The following is a 24,783-nucleotide window of genomic DNA, read 5'->3' as shown; positions in this document are numbered from 1 at the left end:
GGTAATTACGAGTGAATTTAGAACACTGACCCCGATAATTACCATTGAATTTAGAACACTGAACCCGGTAATTACGAGTGAATTTAGAACACTGACCCCGATAATTACCAGTGAATTTAGAACACTGACCCTGATAATTACACTTGAATTTAGAACACTGAGCCTGATAATTATCATTGAATTTAGAACACTGAGCCTGGTAATTACCGTTCAATTTTGAACAATGAGCCTGATAATTACAATTGTATTTAGAACACTGAGCCTGGTAAATACCACTGAATTTAGAACACTGAGCCTGGTAATTACCATTGAATTTAGAACACTGAGCCTGGTAATTACCATTGAATTTAGAACACTGAGCTTGGTAATTAACATTGAATTTAGAAAACTGAGCCTGGTAATTACCATTGAATTTACAACACTGAACCCGATAATTACGAGTGAATTTAGAACAGTGAACCCGATAATTACAATTGAATTTAGAACACTGAGCCTGATAATTATCATTGAATTTAGAACACTGAGCCTGGTAATTACCGTTCAATTTTGAACACTGAGCCTGATAATTACCATTGAATTTAGAACACTGAGCGTGGTAATTACTGTTGAATTTGGAACACTGAGGCTGGTAATTACCATTGAATTTAGAACACTGTGCCTGGTAATTACCATTGAATTGAGAACACTGAGCGTGGTAATTACTGTTGAATTTGGAACACTGAGGCTGGTAATTACCATTGAATTTAGAACACTGTGCCTGGTAATTGCCATTGAATTTAGAACACTGAGCCTGGTAATTACCATCGACTTTAGAACACTGAGCCTGGTAATTACCATTGAATTTAGAACACTGAGCCTGGTAATTAACATTGAATTTAGAACACTGAGCCTTGTAATTACCATTGAATTTAGAACACTGAACCCGGTAATTACGAGTGAATTTAGAACACTGACCCCGATAATTACCAGTGAATTTAGAACACTGAGCCTGATAATTACAATTGAATTGAGATCACTGACCCCGATAATTACCAGTGAATTTAGAACACTGAACCCGGTAATTACGAGTGAATTTAGAACACTGACCCCGATAATTACCATTGAATTTAGAACACTGAACCCGGTAATTACGAGTGAATTTAGAACACTGACCCCGATAATCACCAGTGAATTTAGAACACTGAGCCTGATAATTACAATTGAATTTAGAACAATGAGCCTGATAATTACCAGTGAATTTAGAACACTGAACCTAGTAATTACCGTTGAATTTAGAACAAACAGCCTGATCATTCACTTGAATTTAGAACACTGAGCCTGGTAATTATCATTGAATTTAGAACACTGAGCCTGGTAATTACCGTTGAATTTTGAACAATGAGCCTGATAATTACAAATGAATTTTGAAAACTGAGCCTGATAATTCCAATTGAATTTAGAACACTGAGCCTGGTAATTACCATTGAATTTAGAACACTGAGACTGGTAATTACCATTGAATTTAGAACACTGAGCCTGGTAATTACCATTGAATTTAGAATACTGAGCCTGATAATTACCATTGAATTTAGAACACTGAGCCTGGTCATTACCATTGAATTTAGAACACTGAGCCTGATAATTACTGTTGAATTTGGAACACTGAGACTGATAATTACCATTGAATTTAGAACACTGAGCCTGGTAATTACCATTGAATTTCGAACACTGAGCCTGATAATTACCATTGAATTAAGAACAATGAGCCTGATCATTACAATTGAATTTAGAACAATGAGCCTGATCATTACAATTGAATTTAGAACACTGAGCCTGATAATTACCATTGAATTTCGAACAATGAGCCTGATAATTACCATTGAATTTAGAACACTGAGCCTGATAATTACCATTGAATTTAGAACACTGAGCCTGATAATTATCATTGTATTTAGAACACTGAGCCTGGTAAATACCACTGAATTTAGAACACTGAGCCTGGTAATTACCATTGAATTTAGAACACTGAGCCTGGTAATTACCATTGAATTTAGAACACTGAGCTTGGTAATTAACATTGAATTTAGAAAACTGAGCCTGGTAATTACCATTGAATTTACAACACTGAACCCGATAATTACAATTGAATTTAGAACACTGAGCCTGATAATTATCATTGAATTTAGAACACTGAGCCTGGTAATTACCGTTCAATTTTGAACAATGAGCCTGATAATTACAATTGTATTTAGAACACTGAGCCTGATAATTACCATTGAATTTAGAACAATGAGCCTGAAAATTACCATTGAATTTAGAACAATGAGCCTGATAATTACCATTGAATTTAGAACAATGAGCCTGGTAATTACCATTGAATTTAGAACACTTAGCCTTGTAATTACCATTGAATTTAGAACAATGAGCCTGATAATTACAATTGAATTTAGAACACTGAGCCTGATAATTACAATTGAATTTAGAACACTGAGCCTGGTAATTACCATTGAATTTGGAACAATGAGCCTGATAATTACAATTGAATTTAGAAGAAAGAGCCTGATAATTACAATTGAATTTAGAACACTGAGCCTGATAATTACCATTGAATTTAGAACACTGAGCCAGGTAATTAACATTGAATTTAGAACACTTAGCCTTGTAATTACCATTGAATTTAGAACACTGAACCCCGTAATTACGAGTGAATTTAGAACACTGACCCCGATAATTACCAGTGAATTTAGAACACTGAGCCTGATAATTACAATTGAATTTAGAACACTGAGCCTGGTAATTACCGTTGAATTTAGAACACTGAGCATGATAATTACCATTGAATTTAGAACACTGAGCCTGGTAATTACCATTGAATTTCGAACACTGAGCCTGATAATTACCATTGAATTTAGAACACTGAGCCTGGTAATTACCATTGAATTTAGAACACTGAGCCTGGTAATTACTGTTGAGTTATGGAACACTGAGACTGATAATTACCATTGAATTTAGAACACTGTGCCTGGTAATTACCATTGAATTGAGAACACTGAGCGTGGTAATTACTGTTGAATTTGGAACACTGAGGCTGGTAATTACCATTGAATTTAGAACACTGAGCCTGGTAATTGCCATTGAATTTAGAACACTGAGCCTGGTAATTATCATCGACTTTAGAACACTGAGCCTGGTAATTGCCATTGAATTTAGAACACTGAGCCTGGTAATTAACATTGAATTTAGAACACTGAGCCTTGTAATTACCATTGAATTTAGAACACTGAACCCGGTAATTACGAGTGAATTTAGAACACTGACCCCGATAATTACCAGTGAATTTAGAACACTGAGCCTGATAATTACAATTGAATTGAGATCACTGACCCCGATAATTACCAGTGAATTTAGAACACTGAACCTGGTAATTACGAGTGAATTTAGAACACTGACCCCGATAATTACCATTGAATTTAGAACACTGAACCCGGTAATTACGAGTGAATTTAGAACACTGACCCCGATAATTACCAGTGAATTTAGAACACTGAGCCTGATAATTACAATTGAATTTAGAACAATGAGCCTGATAATTACCAGTGAATTTAGAACACTGAACCTGGTAATTACCGTTGAATTTAGAACACTGAGCCTGATAATTACAATTGAATTTAGAACACTGAGCCTGCTAATTACCGTTGAATTTAGAACACTGAGCCTGGTAATTACCGTTGAATTTAGAACACTGAGCCTGATAATTACAATTGAATTGAGAAAACTGAGCCTGATAATTACAAATGAATTTTGAAAACTGAGCCTGATAATTACAATTGAATTTAGAACACTGAGCCTGGTAATTACCATTGAATTTAGAACACTGAGACTGGTAATTACCATTGAATTTAGAACACTGAGCCTGGTAATTACCATTGAATTTAGAACACTGAGCCTGGTAATTACCATTGAATTTAGAATACTGAGCCTGATAATTACCATTGAATTTAGAACACCGAGCCTGGTAATTACCATTGAATTTAGAACACTGAGCCTGATAATTACTGTTGAATTTGGAACACTGAGACTGATAATTACCATTGAATTTAGAACACTGTGCCTGGTAATTACCATTGAATTGAGAACAGTGAGCCTGGTAATTACTGTTGAATTTGGAACACTGAGGCTGGTAATTACCATTCAATTTAGAACACTGAGCCTGGTAATTACCATTGAATTTCGAACAATGAGCCTGATAATTACAATTGAATTTAGAACACTGAGCCTGGTAATTACCGTTGAATTTGGAACAGTGAGCCTGATAATTACAAATGAATTGAGAAAACTGAGCCTGATAATTACAAATGAATTTAGAACACTGAGCCTGATAATTACAATTGAATTTAGAACACTGAGCCTGGTAATTACAATTGAATTTAGAACAATGAGCCTCATAATTACAATTGAATTTAGAACACTGAGCCTGATAATTACAATTGAATTTAGAACACTGAGCCTGGTAATGACAATTGAAATTAGAACAATGAGCCTGATAATTACAATTGAATTTAGAACACTGAGCCTGGTAATTACCATTGAATTTAGAACACTGAGCCAGGTAATTACCATTGAATTGAGAACAATGAGCCTGATGATTACAATTGAATTTAGAACACTGAGCCTGGTAATTACCATTGAATTTAGAACAATGAGCCTGATAATTACAATTGAATTTAGAACACTGAGCCTGATAATTACCATTGAATTTAGAACAATGAGCCTGAGAATTGCAATTGAATTTGGAACACTGAGCCTGATAATTACCATCGAATTTAGAACAATGAGCCCGATAATTACAATTGAATTTAGAATACTGAGCCAAGTAATTACCATTGAATTTAGAACAATGAGCCTGATAATTACATTTGAATTTAGAACACTGAGCCTGATAATTACCATTGAATTTAGAACACTGAGCCTGGTAATTACAATTGAATTTAGAAGAAAGAGCCTGATAATTAAAATTGAATTTAGAACACTGAGCCAGGTAATTAACATTGAATTTAGAACAATGAGCCTCATAATTACAATTGAATTTAGAACACTGAGCCTGATAATTACAATTGAATTTAGAACACTGAGCCTGGTAATGACAATTGAATTTAGAACAATGAGCCTGATAATTACAATTGAATTTAGAACACTGAGCCTGGTAATTACCATTGAATTTAGAACACTGAGCCAGGTAATTACCATTGAATTGAGAACAATGAGCCTGATGATTACAATTGAATTTAGAACACTGAGCCTGGTAATTACCATTGAATTTAGAACAATGAGCCTGATAATTACAATTGAATTTAGAACACTGAGCCTGATAATTACCATTGAATTTAGAACAATGAGACTGAGAATTGCAATTGAATTTGGAACACTGAGCCTGATAATTACCATCGAATTTAGAACAATGAGCCTGATAATTACAATTGAATTTAGAATACTGAGCCAAGTAATTACCATTGAATTTAGAACAATGAGCCTGATAATTACAATTGAATTTAGAACACTGAGCCAGGTAATTACCATTGAATTTAGAACACTGAGCCTGATAATTACAATTGAATTTAGAACACTGAGCCTGGTAATTACCATTGAATTTAGAACAATGAGCCTGATAATTACAATTGAATTTAGAACACTGAGCCTGGTAATTACCATTGAATTTAGAACAATGAGCCTGATGATTACAATTGAATTTAGAACACTGAGCCTGGTAATTACCATTGAATTTAGAACAATGAGCCTGATAATTACAATTGAATTTAGAACACTGAGCCTGATAATTACCATTGAATTTAGAACAATGAGACTGAGAATTGCAATTGAATTTGGAACACTGAGCCTGATAATTACCATCGAATTTAGAACAATGAGCCTGATAATTACAATTGAATTTAGAACACTGAGCCTGGTAATTACCATTGAATTTAGAACAATGAGCCTGATAATTACAATTGAATTTAGAACACTGAGCCTGGTAATTACCATTGAATTTAGAACACTGAGCCAGGTAATTAACATTGAATTTAGAACAATGAGCCTGATAATTACATTTGAATTTAGAACACTGAGCCTGGTAATGACAATTGAATTTAGAACAATGAGCCTGATAATTACAATTGAATTTAGAACACTGAGCCTGGTAATTACCATTGAATTTAGAACACTGAGCCAGGTAATTACAATTGAATTTAGAACACTGAGCCTGATAATTACAATTGAATTTAGAACACTGAGCCTGGTAATGACAATTGAATTTAGAACAATGAGCCTGATAATTACAATTGAATTTAGAACACTGAGCCTGGTAATTACCATTGAATTTAGAACACTGAGCCAGGTAATTACCATTGAATTGAGAACAATGAGCCTGATGATTACAATTGAATTTAGAACACTGAGCCTGGTAATTACCATTGAATTTAGAACAATGAGCCTGATAATTACAATTGAATTTAGAACACTGAGCCTGATAATTACCATTGAATTTAGAACAATGAGACTGAGAATTGCAATTGAATTTGGAACACTGAGCCTGATAATTACCATCGAATTTAGAACAATGAGCCTGATAATTACAATTGAATTTAGAATACTGAGCCAAGTAATTACCATTGAATTTAGAACAATGAGCCTGATAATTACAATTGAATTTAGAACACTGAGCCAGGTAATTACCATTGAATTTAGAAAACTGAGCCTGATAATTACAATTGAATTTAGAACACTGAGCCTGGTAATTACCATTGAATTTAGAACAATGAGCCTGATAATTACAATTGAATTTAGAACACTGAGCCTGGTAATTACCATTGAATTTAGAACAATGAGCCTGATAATTACAATTGAATTTAGAACACTGAGCCTGGTAATTACCATTGAATTTAGAACAATGAGCCTGATAATTACAATTGAATTTAGAATACTGAGCCTGGTAATTACCATTGAATTTAGAACACTGAGCCAGGTAATTAACATTGAATTTAGAACAATGAGCCTGATAATTACATTTGAATTCAGAACACTGAGCCTGGTAATTACCATTGAATTTAGAACACTGAGCCTGGTAATTACAATTGAATTTAGAAGAAAGAGCCTGATAATTAAAATTGAATTTAGATCACTGAGCCTGATAATTACCATTGAATTTAGAACACTGAGCCAGGTAATTACCATTGAATTTAGAACACTGAGCCTGATAATTACCATTGAATTTAGAACACTGAGCCTGGTAATTACCGTTGAATTTAGAACACTGAGCCTGATAATGACCATTGAATTTCGAACACTGAGCCTGGTAATTACCATTGAATTTAGAACACTGTGCCTGATAATTACCATTGTATTTAGAACACTGAGCCTGATAATTACCATTGAATTTAGAACACTGAGCCTGGTAATTACCGTTGAATTTAGAACACTGAGCCTGGTAATTACTGTTGAATTTGGAACACTGAGACTGATAATTACCATTGAATTTAGAACACTGAGCCTGGTAATTACTGTTGAATTTGGAACACTGAGGCTGGTAATTACCATTGAATTTAGAACACTGAGCCTGGTAATTGCCATTGAATTTAGAACACTGAGCCTGGTAATTACCATCGACTTTAGAACACTGAGCCTGGTAATTACCATTGAATTTAGGACACTGAACCCGGTAATTATGAGTGAATTTAGAACACTGACCCCGATAATTCCCATTGAATTTAGAACACTGAGCCTGATAATTACAATTGAATTTAGAACATTGAGCCTGATAATTACCAGTGAATTTAGAACACTGAACCTGGTAATTACCGTTGAATTTAGAACAAACAGCCTGATAATTACACTTGAATTTAGAACACTGAGCCTGATAATTATCATTGAATTTAGAACACTGAGCCTGGTAATTACCGTTCAATTTTGAACAATGAGCCTGATAATTACAATTGTATTTAGAACACTGAGCCTGGTAAATACCACTGAATTTAGAACACTGAGCCTGGTAATTACCATTGAATTTAGAACACTGAGCCTGGTAATTACCATTGAATTTAGAACACTGAGCTTGGTAATTAACATTGAATTTAGAAAACTGAGCCTGGTAATTACCATTGAATTTACAACACTGAACCCGATAATTACGAGTGAATTTAGAACAGTGACCCCGATAATTACCATTGAATTTCGAACACTGAGCCTGGTAATTACGTTGAATTTAGAACAAACAGCCTGATAATTACACTTGAATTTAGAACACTGAGCCTGGTAATCACAATTGAATTTAGAACAATGAGCCTGATAATTCCAATTGAATTTAGAACACTGAGCCTAGTAATTACCATTGAATTTAGAACACTGAGCCTAGTAATGACCAATGAATTTAGATCACTGAGCCTCGTAATTACCATTGAATTTAGAACACTGAGCCTAGTAATTACCATTGAATTTAGAACACTGAGCCTCGTAATTACCATTGAATTTAGAACATTGAGCTTCGTAATTACCATTGAATTTAGAACACTGAGCCTAGTAATTACCATTGAATTTAGAACACTGAGCCTAGTAATTACCATTGAATTTAGAACACTGAGCCTCGTAATTACCATTGAATTTAGAACACTGAGCCTGGTAATTACCATTGAATTTCGAACAATGAGCCTGATAATTACAAGTGAATTTAGAACACTGAGCCTGCTAATTACCATTGAAATTAGAACACAGAGCCTGGTAATTACCGTTGAATTTAGAACACTGAGCCTGATAATTACAATTGAATTGAGAAAACTGAGCCTGATAATTACAAATGAATTTTGAAAACTGAGCCTGATAATTACAATTGAATTTAGAACACTGAGCCTGGTAATTACCATTGAATTTAGAACAATGAGCCTGATAATTACAATTGAATTTATAACAATGAGCCTGATAATTACAATTGAATTTAGAACACTGAGCCTGATAATTACCATTGAATTTAGAACAATGAGCCTGATAATTACAATTGAATTTAGAACACTGAGCCTGATAATTACCATTGAATTTAGAACAATGAGCCTGATAATTACAATTGAATTCAGAACACTGAGCCTGGTAATTACAATTGAATTTAGAACAATGAGCCTGATAATTACAATTGAATTTAGAACACGGAGCCTGATAATTACAATTGAATTTAGAACACTGAGCCTGGTAATTACAATTGAATTTAGAACAATGAGCCTGATAATTACAATTGAATTTAGAACACTGAGCCTTATAATTACCATTGAATTTAGAACAATGAGCCTGATAATTACACTTGAATTTAGAACACTGAGCCTGATAATTACCATTGAATTTAGAACAATGAGCCTGATAATTACAATTGAATTTAGAACACTGAGCCTGATAATTACCATTGAATTTAGAACAATGAGCCTGATAATTACAATTGAATTTAGAACACTGAGCCTGGTAATTACCATTGAATTTAGAACAATGAGCCTGATAATTACCATTGAATTTAGAACAATGAGCCTGATAATTACCATTGAATTTAGAACACTGAGCCTGATAATTACCATTGAATTTAGAACAATGAGCCTGATAATTACCATTGAATTTAGAACAATGAGCCTGATAATTACCATTGAATTTAGAACAATGAGCCTGATAATTACAATTGAATTTAGAACACTGAGCCTGGTAATTACCATTGAATTTAGAAAACTGAGCCTGATAATTACCATTGAATTTAGAACAATGAGCCTGATAATTACAATTGAATATAGAACACTGAGCCTGATAATTACCATTGAATTTAGAACAATGAGCCTGATAATTACCATTGAATTTAGAACACTGAGCCTGATAATTACCATTGAATTTAGAACAATGAGCCTGATAATTACCATTGAATTTAGAACAATGAGCCTGATAATTACCATTGAATTTAGAACACTGAGCCTGATAATTACCATTGAATTTAGAACAATGAGCCTGATAATTACCATTGAATTTAGAACAATGAGCCTGATAATTACCATTGAATTTGGAACAATGAGCCTGATAATTACCATTGAATTTAGAACACTGAGCCTGATAATTACAATTGAATTTAGAACAATGAGCCTGATAATTACCATTGAATTTAGAACACTGAGCCTGATAATTACCATTGAATGTAGAACAATGAGCCTGATAATTACCATTGAATTTAGAACAATGAGCCTGATAATTACCATTGAATTTAGAACACTGAGCCTGATAATTACCATTGAATTTAGAACACTGAGCCAGGTAATTACCATTGAATGTAGAACAATGAGCCTGGTAATTTCCATTGAATTTAGAACAATGAGCCTGATAATTACCATTGAATTTAGAACACTGAGCCTGATAATTACCATTGAATTTAGAACACTGAGCCAGGTAATTACCATTGAATGTAGAACAATGAGCCTGGTAATTTCCATTGAATTTAGAACAATGAGCCTGATAATTACCATTGAATTTAGAACAATGAGCCTGATAATTACCATTGAATTTAGAACACTGAGCCTGATAATTACCATTGAATGTAGAACAATGAGCCTGGTAATTTCCATTGAATTTAGAACAATGAGCCTGATAATTACCATTGAATTTAGAACACTGAGCCTGATAATTACCATTGAATTTAGAACACTGAGCCTGATAATTACCATTGAATTTAGAACAATGAGCCTGATAATTACCATTGAATTTAGAACAATGAGCCTGATAATTACCATTGAATTTAGAACACTGAGCCTGATAATTACCATTGAATGTAGAACAATGAGCCTGATAATTACCATTGAATTTAGAACAATGAGCCTGATAATTACCATTGAATTTAGAACAATGAGCCTGATAATTACAATAGAATTTAGAACACTGAGCCTGATAATTACCATTGAATTTAGAACAATGAGCCTGATAATTACAATTGAATTTAGAACACTGAGCCTGATAATTACCATTGAATTTAGAACACTGAGCCTGATAATTACAATTGAATTTAGAACACTGAGCCTGATAATTACAATTGAATTTAGAACAATGAGCCTGATAATTACAATTGAATTTAGAACACTGAGCCTGATAATTACCATTGAATTTAGAACAATGAGCCTGATAATTACCATTGAATTTAGAACACTGAGCCTGATAATTACCATTGAATTTAGAACAATGAGCCTGATAATTACCATTGAATTTAGAACAATGAGCCTGATAATTACAATTGAATTTAGAACACTGAGCCTGATAATTACCATTGAATTTAGAACAATGAGCCTGAAAATTACGATTGAATTTAGAACAATGAGCCTGATAATGACCATTGAATTTAGAACAATAAGCCTGACAATTGCAATTGAATTTAGAACACTGAGCCTGATAATTACAATTGAATTTAGAACACTGAGCCTGGTAATTACCATTGAATTTGGAACAATGAGCCTGATAATTACAATTGAATTTAGAAGAAAGAGCCTGATAATTACAATTGAATTTAGAACACTGAGCCTGATAATTACCATTGAATTTAGAACACTGAGCCAGGTAATTAACATTGAATTTAGAACACTTAGCCTTGTAATTACCATTGCATTTAGAACACTGAACCCCGTAATTACGAGTGAATTTAGAACACTGACCCCGATAATTACCAGTGAATTTAGAACACTGAGCCTGATAATTACAATTGAATTTAGAACACTGAGCCTGGTAATTACCGTTGAATTTAGAACACTGAGCCTGATAATTACCATTGAATTTAGAACACTGAGCCTGGTAATTACCATTGAATTTAGAACACTGAGCCTGATAATTACCATTGAATTTAGAACACTGAGCCTGGTAATTACCATTGAATTTAGAACACTGAGCCTGGTAATTACCATTGAATTTAGAACACTGAGCCTGGTAATTACTGTTGAATTATGGAACACTGAGACTGATAATTACCATTGAATTTAGAACACTGTGCCTGGTAATTACCATTGAATTGAGAACACTGAGCGTGGCAATTACTGTTGAATTTGGAACACTGAGGCTGGTAATTACCATTGAATTTAGAACACTGAGCCTGGTAATTGCCATTGAATTTAGAACACTGAGCCTGGTAATTACCATCGACTTTAGAACACTGAGCCTGATAATTACAATTGAATTTAGATCACTGACCCCGATAATTACCAGTGAATTTAGAACACTGAACCCGGTAATTACGAGTGAATTTAGAACACTGACCCCGATAATTACCATTGAATTTAGAACACTGAACCCGGTAATTACGAGTGAATTTAGAACACTGACCCCGATAATTACCAGTGAATTTAGAACACTGAGCCTGATAATTACCAGTGAATTTAGAACACTGAACCTAGTAATTACCGTTGAATTTAGAACAAACAGCCTGATCATTACACTTGAATTTAGAACACTGAGCCTGGTAATTACCGTTGAATTTAGAACACTGAGCCTGGTAATTACCGTTGAATTTAGAACACTGAGCCTGATAATTACAATTGAATTGAGAAAACTGAGCCTGATAATTACAAATGAATTTAGAACACTGAGCCTGGTAATTACAATTGAATTTAGAACAACAATCTGATAATTACAATTGAATTTAGAACACTGAGCCTAGTAATTACCATTGAATTTAGAACACTGAGCCTGATAATTACCATTAAATTTAGAACAATGAGCCTTATAATTGCCATTGAAATTAGAACACTGAGCCTGATAATTACCATTAAATTTAGAACAATGAGCCTGGTAATTACCATTGAATTTGGAACACTGAGCCTGGTAATTACGAGTGAATTTAGAACACTGACCCCGATAATTACCAGTGAATTTAGAACACTGAGCCTGATAATTACCATTGAATTTAGAACACTGAGCCTGGTAATTACCATTGAATTTAGAACACTGAGCCTGGTAATTACGAGTGAATTTAGAACACTGACCCCGATAATTACCATTGAATTTAGAACACTGAGCCTGATAATTACCATTGAATTTAGAACACTGAGCCTGGTAATTACTGTTGAATTTGGAACACTGAGACTGATAATTACCATTGAATTTAGAACACTGTGCCTGGTAATTACCATTGAATTGAGAACACTGAGCGTGGTAATTACTGTTGAATTTGGAACACTGAGGCTGGTAATTACCATTGAATTTAGAACACTGAGCCTGGTAATTGCCATTGAATTTAGAACACTGAGCCTGGTAATTACCATCGACTTTAGAACACTGAGCCTGGTAATTACCATTGAATTTAGAACACTGAGCCTGGTAATTAACATTGAATTTAGAACACTGAGCCTTGTAATTACCATTGAATTTAGAACACTGAACCCGGTAATTACGAGTGAATTTAGAACACTGACCCCGATAATTACCATTGAATTTAGAACACTGAGCCTGATAATTACAATTGAATTTAGACCACTGACCCCGATAATTACCAGTGAATTTAGAACACTGAACCCGGTAATTACGAGTGAATTTAGAACACTGACCCCGATAATTACCATTGAATTTAGAACACTGTGCCTGGTAATTACCATTGAATTGAGAACACTGAGCCTGGTAATTTCTGTTGAATTTGGAATACTGAGGCTATTAATTACCATTGAATTTAGAACACTGAACCCGGTAATTATGAGTGAATTTAGAACACTGACCCCGATTATTACCAGTGAATTTAGCACACTGAGCCTGGTAATTAAAATTGAATTTAGAACACTGAGCCTGGTAATTACCATTGAATTTAGAACACTGAGCCTGGTAATTACCATTGAATTTAGAACACTGAGCCTGATAATTACCATTGAATTTCGAACACTGAGCCTGGGAATTACCATTGAATTTAGAACACTGAGCCTGGTAATTACCATTGAATTGAGAATACTGAGCCTGGTAATTACTGTTGAATTTGGAACACTGAGCCTGATAATTACCATTGAATTTAGAACACTGAGCCTGATAATTCCCATTGAATTTAGAACACTGAGCCTGATAATTACCATTGAATTTAGAACACTGAGCCTGATAATTCCCATTGAATTAAGAACACTGAGCCTGATAATTACCATTGAATTTAGAACACTGAGCCTGATAATTCCCATTGAATTTAGAACACTGAGCCTGATAATTCCCATTGAATTTAGAACACTGAGCCTGATAATTCCCATTGAATTTAGAACACTGAGCCTGATAATTGCTATTGAATTTCGAGCACTGAGCCTGATAATTACCATTGAATTTGGAACACTGAGCCTGGTAATTACCATTGAATTTAGAACACTGAGCCTGATAATTGCTATTGAATTTAGAACACTGAGCCTGATAATTCCCATTGAATTTAGAACACTGAGGCTGATAATTTCCATTGAATTTAGAACACTGAGCCTGATAATTCCCATTGAATTTCGAACACTGAGCCTGATAATTGCTATTGAATTTAGAACACTGAGCCTGATAATTACCATTGAATTTGGAACACTGAGCCTGGTAATTTCCATTGAATTTAGAACAATGAGCCTGATAATTGCTATTGAATTTAGAACACTGAGCCTGATAATTCCCATTGAATTTAGAACACTGAGCCTGGTAATTACCATTGAATTTAGAACACTGAGCCTGATAATTGCTATTGAATTGAGAACACTGAGCCTGATAATTCCCATTCAATTTAGAACACTGAGCCTGGTAATTACCATTGAATTTAGAACACTGAGCCTGATAATTACCATTGAATTGAGAACACTGAGCCTGATAATTCCCATTGAATTTAGAACACTGAGCCTGGTAATTACCATTGAATTTAGAACACTGAGCCTGATAATTGCGATTGAATTTGGAACAATGAGCCTGATAATTACCATTGAATTTAGAACACTGAGCCTGATAATTCCCATTGAATTTAGAACACTGAGCCTGACTATTACCATTGAATTTAGAACACTGAGCCTGATAATTCCCATTGAATTTAGAACACTGAGCCTGATAATTCCCATTGAATTTAGAACACTGAGCCTGATAATTCCCATTGAATTTAGAACACTGAGCCTGATAATTCCCATTGAATTTAGAACACTGAGCCTGATAATTCCCTTTGAATTTAGAACACTGAGCCTGATAATTGCTATTGAATTTAGAACACTGAGCCTGATAATTACCATTGAATTTAGAACACTGAGCCTGATAATTCCCATTGAATTTAGAACACTGAGCCTGGTAATTGCTATTGAATTTAGAACACTGAGCCTGATAATTACCATTGAATTTGGAACACTGAGCCTGGTAATTTCCATTGAATTTAGAACAATGAGCCTGATAATTGCAATTGAATTTAGAACACTGAGCCTGATAATTCCCATTGAATTTAGAACACTGAGCCTGGTAATTACCATTGAATTTAGAACACTGAGCCTGATAATTGCTATTGAATTGAGAACACTGAACCTGATAATTCCCATTGAATTTAGAACACTGAGCCTGGTAATTACCATTGAATTTAGAACACTGAGCCTGATAATTACCATTGAATTTAGAACACTGAGCCTGATAATTCCCATTGAATTTAGAACACTGAGCCTGGTAATTACCATTGAATTTAGAACACTGAGCCTGATAATTGCGATTGAATTTGGAACACTGAGCCTGATAATTACCATTGAATTTAGAACACTGAGCCTGATAATTCCCATTGAATTTAGAACACTGAGCCTGATAATTACAATTGAATTTAGAACACTGAGCCTGATAATTCCCATTGAATTTAGAACACTGAGCCTGATAATTCCCATTGAATTTAGAACACTGAGCCTGATAATTGCGATTGAATTTGGAACACTGAGCCTGATAATTACCATTGAATTTAGAACACTGAGCCTGATAATTGCGATTGAATTTGGAACACTGAGCCTGATAATTACCATTGAATTTAGAACACTGAGCCTGATAATTCCCATTGAATTTAGAACACTGAGCCTGATAATTACAATTGAATTTAGAACACTGAGCCTGATAATTCCCATTGAATTTAGAACACTGAGCCTGATAATTCCCATTGAATTTAGAACACTGAGCCTGGTAATTACCATTGAATTTAGAACACTGAGCCTGATAATTCCCATTGAATTTAGAACACTGAGCCTGATAATTCCCATTGAATTTAGAACACTGAGCCTGATAATTGCTATTGAATTTAGAACACTGAGCCTGATAATTACCATTGAATTTAGAACACTGAGCCTGATAATTCCCATTGAATTTAGAACACTGAGCCTGATAATTCCCATTGAATTCAGAACACTGAGCCTGATAATTACCATTGAATTTAGAACACTGAGCCTGGTAATTACCATTGAATTTAGAACACTGAGCCTGATAATTCCCATTGAATTTAGAACACTGAGCCTGATAATTCCCATTGAATTTAGAACACTGAGCCTGATAATTCCCATTGAATTTAGAACACTGAGCCTGATAATTGCTATTGAATTTAGAACACTGAGCCTGATAATTACCATTGAATTTAGAACACTGAGCCTGGGAATTACCATTGAATTTAGAACACTGAGCCTGATAATTCCCATTGAATTTAGAACACTGAGCCTGATAATTCCCATTGAATTTAGAACACTGAGCCTGATAATTCCCATTGAATTTAGAACACTGAGCCTGATAATTCCCATTGAATTTAGAACACTGAGCCTGATAATTCCCATTGAATTTAGAACACTGAGCCTGATAATTCCCATTGAATTTAGAACACTGAGCCTGATAATTCCCATTGAATTTAGAACACTGAGCCTGGTAATTACCATTGAATTTAGAACACTGAGCCTGATAATTCCCATTGAATTTAGAACACTGAGCCTGATAATTCCCATTGAATTTAGAACACTGAGCCTGATAATTCCCATTGAATTTAGAACACTGAGCCTGATAATTCCCATTGAATTTAGAACACTGAGCCTGATAATTACCATTGAATTTAGAACACTGAGCCTGATAATTCCCATTGAATTTAGAACACTGAGCCTGATAATTCCCATTGAATTTAGAACACTGAGCCTGATAATTCCCATTGAATTTAGAACACTGAGCCTGGTAATTACCATTGAATTTAGAACACTGAGCCTGATAATTACCATTGAATTTAGAACACTGAGCCTGATAATTCCCATTGAATTTAGAACACTGAGCCTGATAATTCCCATTGAATTTAGAACACTGAGCCTGATAATTCCCATTGAATTTAGAACACTGAGCCTGACAATTGCTATTGAATTTAGAACACTGAGCCTGATAATTACCATTGAATTTAGAACACTGAACCTGGGAATTACCATTGAATTTAGAACACTGAGCCTGATAATTCCCATTGAATTTAGAACACTGAGCCTGATAATTCCCATTGAATTTAGAACACTGAGCCTGATAATTCCCATTGAATTTAGAACACTGAGCCTGATAATTCCCATTGAATTTAGAACACTGAGCCTGATAATTCCCATTGAATTTAGAACACTGAGCCTGATAATTCCCATTGAATTTAGAACACTGAGCCTGATAATTCCCATTGAATTTAGAACACTGAGCCTGGTAATTACCATTGAATTTAGAACACTGAGCCTGATAATTCCCATTGAATTTAGAACACTGAGCCTGATAATTCCCATTGAATTTAGAACACTGAGCCTGATAATTCCCATTGAATTTAGAACACTGAGCCTGATAATTCCCATTGAATTTAGAACACTGAGCCTGGTAATTACCATTGAATTTAGAACACTGAGCCTGATAATTCCCAATGAATTTAGAACACTGAGCCTGATAATTGCTATTGAATTTAGAACACTGAGCCTGATAATTACCATTGAATTTAGAACACTGAGCCTGGTAATTACCATTGAATTTAGAACACTGAGCCTGGTAATTACCATTGAATTTAGAACACTGAGCCTGGTAATTTCCATCGAATTTAGAACACTGAGCCTGGTAATTACCATTGAATTTAGAACACTGAGCCTGGTAATTACCATTGAATTTCGAACAATGAGCCTGATAATTAGCATTGAATTTATAACACTGAGCCTTATAATTCCCATTGAATTTAGAACACTGAGCCTGATAATTCCCATTGAATTTAGAACACTGAGCCTGGTAATTACCATTGAATTTAGAACACTGAGCCTGGTAATTACCATTGAATTTAGAACACTGAGCCTGGTAATTACTGTTGAATTATGGAACACTGAGACTGATAATTACCATTGAATTTAGAACACTGTGCCTGGTAATTACCATTGAATTGAGAACACTGAGCGTGGTAATTACTGTTGAATTTGGAACACTGAGGCTGGTAATTACCATTGAATTTAGAACACTGAGCCTGGTAATTGCCATTGAATTTAGAACACTGAGCCTGGTAATTACCATCGACTTTAGAACACTGAGCCTGGTAATTACCATTGAATTTAGAACACTGAGCCTGGTAATTAACATTGAATTTAGAACACTGAGCCTTGTAATTACCATTGAATTTAGAACACTGAACCCGGTAATTACGAGTGAATTTAGAACACTGACCCCGATAATTACCAGTGAATTTAGAACACTGAGCCTGATAATTACAATTGAATTTAGATCACTGACCCCGATAATTACCAGTGAATTTAGAACACTGAACCCGGTAATTACGAGTGAATTTGGAACACTGACCCCGATAATTACCATTGAATTTAGAACACTGAACCCGGTAATTACGAGTGAATTTAGAACACTGACCCCGATAATTACCAGTGAATTTAGAACACTGAGCCTGATAATTACAATTGAATTTAGAACAATGAGCCTGATAATTACCAGTGAATTTAGAACACTGAACCTTGGAATTACCGTTGAATTTAGAACAAACAGCCTGATCATTACACTTGAATTTAGAACACTGAGCCTGGTAATTATCATTGAATTTAGAACACTGAGCCTGATAATTACCGTTGAATTTTGAACAATGAGCCTGATAATTACAATTGAATTTAGAACACTGAGCCTGCTAATTACCGTTGAATTCAGAACACTGAGCCTGGTAATTACCGTTGAATTTAGAACACTGAGCCTGATAATTACAATTGAATTGAGAAAACTGAGCCTGATAATTACAAATGAATTTAGAACACTGAGCCTGGTAATTACAATTGAATTTAGAACAACAATCTGATAATTACAATTGAATTTAGAACACTGAGCCTAGTAATTACCATTGAATTTAGAACACTGAGCCTGATAATTACCATTAAATTTAGAACAATGAGCCTTATAATTGCCATTGAATTTAGAACACTGAGCCTGATAATTACCATTAAATTTAGAACAATGAGCCTTATAATTGCAATTGAATTTAGAACACTGAGCCTGGTAATTACGAGTGAATTTAGAACACTGACCCCGATAATTACCAGTGAATTTCGAACACTGAGCCTGATAATTACCATTGAATTTAGAACACTGAGCCTGTTAATTACCATTGAATTTAGAACAATGAGCCTGGTAATTACGAGTGAATTTAGAACACTGACCCCGATAATTACCAGTGAATTTAGAACACTGAGCCTGATAATTACCATTGAATTTAGAACACTGAGCCTGGTAATTACTGTTGAATTTGGAACACTGAGACTGATAATTACCATTGAATTTAGAACACTGTGCCTGGTAATTACCATTGAATTGAGAACACTGAGCCTGGTAATTTCTGTTGAATTTGGAATACTGAGGCTATTAATTACCATTGAATTTAGAACACTGAGCCTGGTAATTACCATTGAATTTAGAACACTGAGCCTGGTAATTACCATTGAATTTAGAACACTGAGCCTGATAATTACCATTGAATTTCGAACACTGAGCCTGGGAATTACCATTGAATTTAGAACACTGAGCCTGGTAATTACCATTGAATTGAGAATACTGAGCCTGGTAATTACTGTTGAATTTGGAACACTGAGCCTGATAATTACCATTGAATTTAGAACACTGAGCCTGATAATTCCCATTGAATTTAGAACACTGAGCCTGATAATTACAATTGAATTTAGAACACTGAGCCTGATAATTCCCATTGAATTTAGAACACTGAGCCTGATAATTCCCATTGAATTTAGAACACTGAGCTTGATAATTCCCATTGAATTTAGAACACTGAGCCTGATAATTGCTATTGAATTTCGAGCACTGAGCCTGATAATTACCATTGAATTTAGAACACTGAGCCTGGTAATTACCATTGCATTTAGAACACTGAGCCTGATAATTGCTATTGAATTTAGAACACTGAGCCTGATAATTCCCATTGAATTTAGAACACTGAGCCTGATAATTCCCATTGAATTTAGAACACTGAGCCTGATAATTCCCATTGAATTTAGAACACTGAGCCTGATAATTGCTATTGAATTTGGAACACTGAGCCTGGTAATTACCATTGAATTTAGAACAATGAGCCTGATAATTGCTATTGAATTTAGAACACTGAGCCTGATAATTCCCATTGAATTTAGAACACTGAGCCTGGTAATTACCATTGAATTTAGAACACTGAGCCTGATAATTGCTATTGAATTGAGAACACTGAGCCTGATAATTCCCATTGAATTTAGAACACTGAGCCTGGTAATTAGCATTGAATTTAGAACACTGAGCCTGATAATTACCATTGAATTTAGAACACTGAGCCTGATAATTCCCATTGAATTTAGAACACTGAGCCTGGTAATTACCATTGAATTTAGAACACTGAGCCTGATAATTGCGATTGAATTTGGAACACTGAGCCTGATAATTACCATTGAATTTAGAACACTGAGCCTGATAATTCCCATTGAATTTAGAACACTGAGCCTGATAATTCCCATTGAATTTAGAACACTGAGCCTGATAATTCCCATTGAATTTAGAACACTGAGCCTGATAATTCCCATTGAATTTAGAACACTGAGCCTGATAATTCCCATTGAATTTAGAACACTGAGCCTGATAATTCCCATTGAATTTAGAACACTGAGCCTGATAATTGCTATTGAATTTAGAACACTGAGCCTGATAATTCCCATTGAATTTAGAACACTGAGCCTGATAATTCCCATTGAATTTAGAACACTGAGCCTGATAATTCCCATTGAATTTAGAACACTGAGCCTGATAATTACGATTGAATTTAGAACACTGAGCCTGGTAATTACCATTGAATTTAGAACACTGAGCCTGATAATTACAATTGAATTTAGAACACTGAGCCTGATAATTACCATTGAATTTAGAACACTGAGCCTGATAATTCCCATTGAATTTAGAACACTGAGCCTGATAATTACAATTGAATTTAGAACACTGAGCCTGATAATTCCCATTGAATTTAGAACACTGAGCCTGATAATTACAATTGAATTTAGAACACTGAGCCTGATAATTCCCATTGAATTTAGAACACTGAGCCTGATAATTACAATTGAATTTAGAACACTGAGCCTGGTAATTACCATTGAATTTAGAACACTGAGCCTGATAATTCCCATTGAATTTAGAACACTGAGCCTGATAATTACCATTGAATTTAGAACACTGAGCCTGATAATTACCATTGAATTTAGAACACTGAGCCTGATAATTCCATTGAATTTAGAACACTGAGCCTGATAATTCCCATTGAATTTAGAACACTGAGCCTGATAATTACAATTGAATTTAGAACACTGAGCCTGGTAATTACCATTGAATTTAGAACACTGAGCCTGATAATTACAATTGAATTTAGAACACTGAACCTGGTAATTACCATTGAATTTAGAACACTGAGCCTGGTAATTACCATTGAATTTCGAACAATGAGCCTGATAATTAGCATTGAATTTAGAACACTGAGCCTGATAATTACCATTGAATTTAGAACACTGAGCCTGGTAATTACCATTGAATTTAGAACACTGAGCCTGGTAATTACCATTGAATTCAGAACACTGAGCCTGGTAATTACCATTGAATTTAGAACACTGAGCCTGATAATTACCATTGAATTTAGAACACTGAGCCTGGTAATTACCATTGAATTTAGAACACTGAGCCTGGTAATTACCATTGAATTTAGAACACTGAGCCTGGTAATTACCATTGAATTTAGAACACTGAGCCTGGTAATTACTATTGAATTTAGAACACTGAGCCTGGTAATTACCATTGAATTTAGAACACTGAGCCTGGTAATTACCATTGAATTTAGAACACTGAGCCTTGTAATTACCATTGAATTTAGAACACTGAGCCTGGTAATTACCATTGAATTTAGAACACTGAGCCTGGTAATTACCATCGAATTTAGAACACTGAGCCTGGTAATTACCATTGAATTTAGAACACTGAGCCTGATAATTCCCATTGAATTTAGAACACTGAGCCTGATAATTCCCATTGAATTTAGAACACTGAGCCTGATAATTGCTGTTGAATTTAGAAAACTGAGCCTGATAATTAACATCGAATTTAGAACACTGAGACTGGTAATTAACATTGAATTTAGAACACTGAGCCTGGTAATTACCATCGAATTTAGAACACTGAACCTGGTAATTACCATTGAATTTAGAACACTGAGCCTGGTAATTACCATTGAATTTCGAACAATGAGCCTGATAATTAGCATTGAATTTAGAACACTGAGCCTGATAATTACCATTGAATTTAGAACACTGAGCCTGGTAATTACCATTGAATTTAGAACACTGAGCCTGGTAATTACCATTGAATTCAGAACACTGAGCCTGGTAATTACCATTGAATTTAGAACACTGAGCCTGATAATTACCATTGAATTTAGAACACTGAGCCTGGTAATTACCATTGAATTTAGAACACTGAGCCTGGTAATTACCATTGAATTTAGAACACTGAGCCTGATAATTACCATTGAATTTCGAACACTGAGCCTGGGAATTACCATTGAATTTAGAACACTGAGCCTGGTAATTACCAATGAATTGAGAATACTGAGCCTGGTAATTACTGTTGAATTTGGAACACTGAGCCTGATAATTACCATTGAATTTAGAACACTGAGCCTGATAATTACCATTGAATTTAGAACACTGAGCCTGATAATTCCCATTGAATTTAGAACACTGAGCCTGATAATTGCTAGTGAATTTGGAACACTGAGCCTGATAATTCCCATTGAATTTAGAACACTGAGCCTGATAATTCCCATTGAATTTAGAACACTGAGCCTGATAATTCCCATTGAATTTTGAACACTGAGCCTGATAATTCCCATTGAATTTAGAACACTGAGCCTGATAATTGCTATTGAATTTAGAACACTGAGCCTGATAATTCCCATTGAATTTAGAACACTGAGCCTGGTAATTACCATTGAATTTAGAACACTGAGCCTGGTAATTTCCATTGAATTTAGAACACTGAGCCTGGTAATTACCATTGAATTTAGAACACTGAGCCTGGTAATTACTATTGAATTTAGAACACTGAGCCTGGTAATTACCAGTGAATGTAGAACACTGAGCCTGGTAATTTCCATTGAATTTAGAACACTGAGCCTGGTAATTACCATTGAATTTAGAACACTGAGCCTGGTAATTACCATTGAATTTAGAACACTGAGCCTGGTAATTACCATTGAATTTAGAACACTGAGCCTGGTAATTACCATTGAATTTAGAACACTGAGCCTGGTAATTACCATTGAATTTAGAACACTGAGCCTTGTAATTACCATTGAATTTAGAACACTGAGCCTGGTAATTACCATTGAATTTAGAACACTGAGCCTGGTAATTACCATTGAATTTAGAACACTGAGCCTTGTAATTACCATTGAATTTAGAACACTGAGCCTGGTAATTACCATTGAATTTAGAACACTGAGCCTGGTAATTACCATCGAATTTAGAACACTGAGCCTGGTAATTACCATTGAATTTAGAACACTGAGCCTGGTAATTACCATTGAATTTCAAACAATGAGCTTGATGATTAGCATTGAATTTGGAACACTGAGCCTGATAATTCCCATTGAATTTAGAACACTGAGCCTGGTAATTACCATTGAATTTAGAACACTGAGCCTGGTAATTACCATTGAATTTAGAACACTGAGCCTGGTAATTACCATTGAATTTAGAACACTGAGCCTGATAATTACCATTGAATTTAGAACACTGAGCCTGGTAATTACCATTGAATTTTGAACACTGAGCCTGGTAATTACCATTGAATTTAGAACACTGAGCCTGGTAATTACCATCGAATTTAGAACACTGAACCTGGTAATTACCATTGAATTTAGAACACTGAGCCTGGTAATTACCATTGAATTTCGAACAATGAGCCTGATAATTAGCATTGAATTTAGATCACTGAGCCTGATAATTACCATTGAATTTAGAACACTGAGCCTGGTAATTACCATTGAATTTAGAACACTGAGCCTGGTAATTACCAATGAATTCAGAACACTGAGCCTGGTAATTACCATTGAATTTAGAACACTGAGCCTGATAATTACCATTGAATTTAGAACACTGAGCATGGTAATTACCATTGAATTTAGAACACTGAGCCTGGTAATTACCATTGAATTTAGAACACTGAGCCTGATAATTACCATTGAATTTCGAACACTGAGCCTGGGAATTACCATTGAATTTAGAACACTGAGCCTGG

This window comes from Heptranchias perlo, unplaced genomic scaffold, assembly GCF_035084215.1.
Source record: "Heptranchias perlo isolate sHepPer1 unplaced genomic scaffold, sHepPer1.hap1 HAP1_SCAFFOLD_151, whole genome shotgun sequence".
Classification (NCBI taxonomy): Eukaryota; Metazoa; Chordata; class Chondrichthyes; order Hexanchiformes; family Hexanchidae; genus Heptranchias; species Heptranchias perlo.
This window is presented reverse-complemented; position numbering follows the sequence as displayed.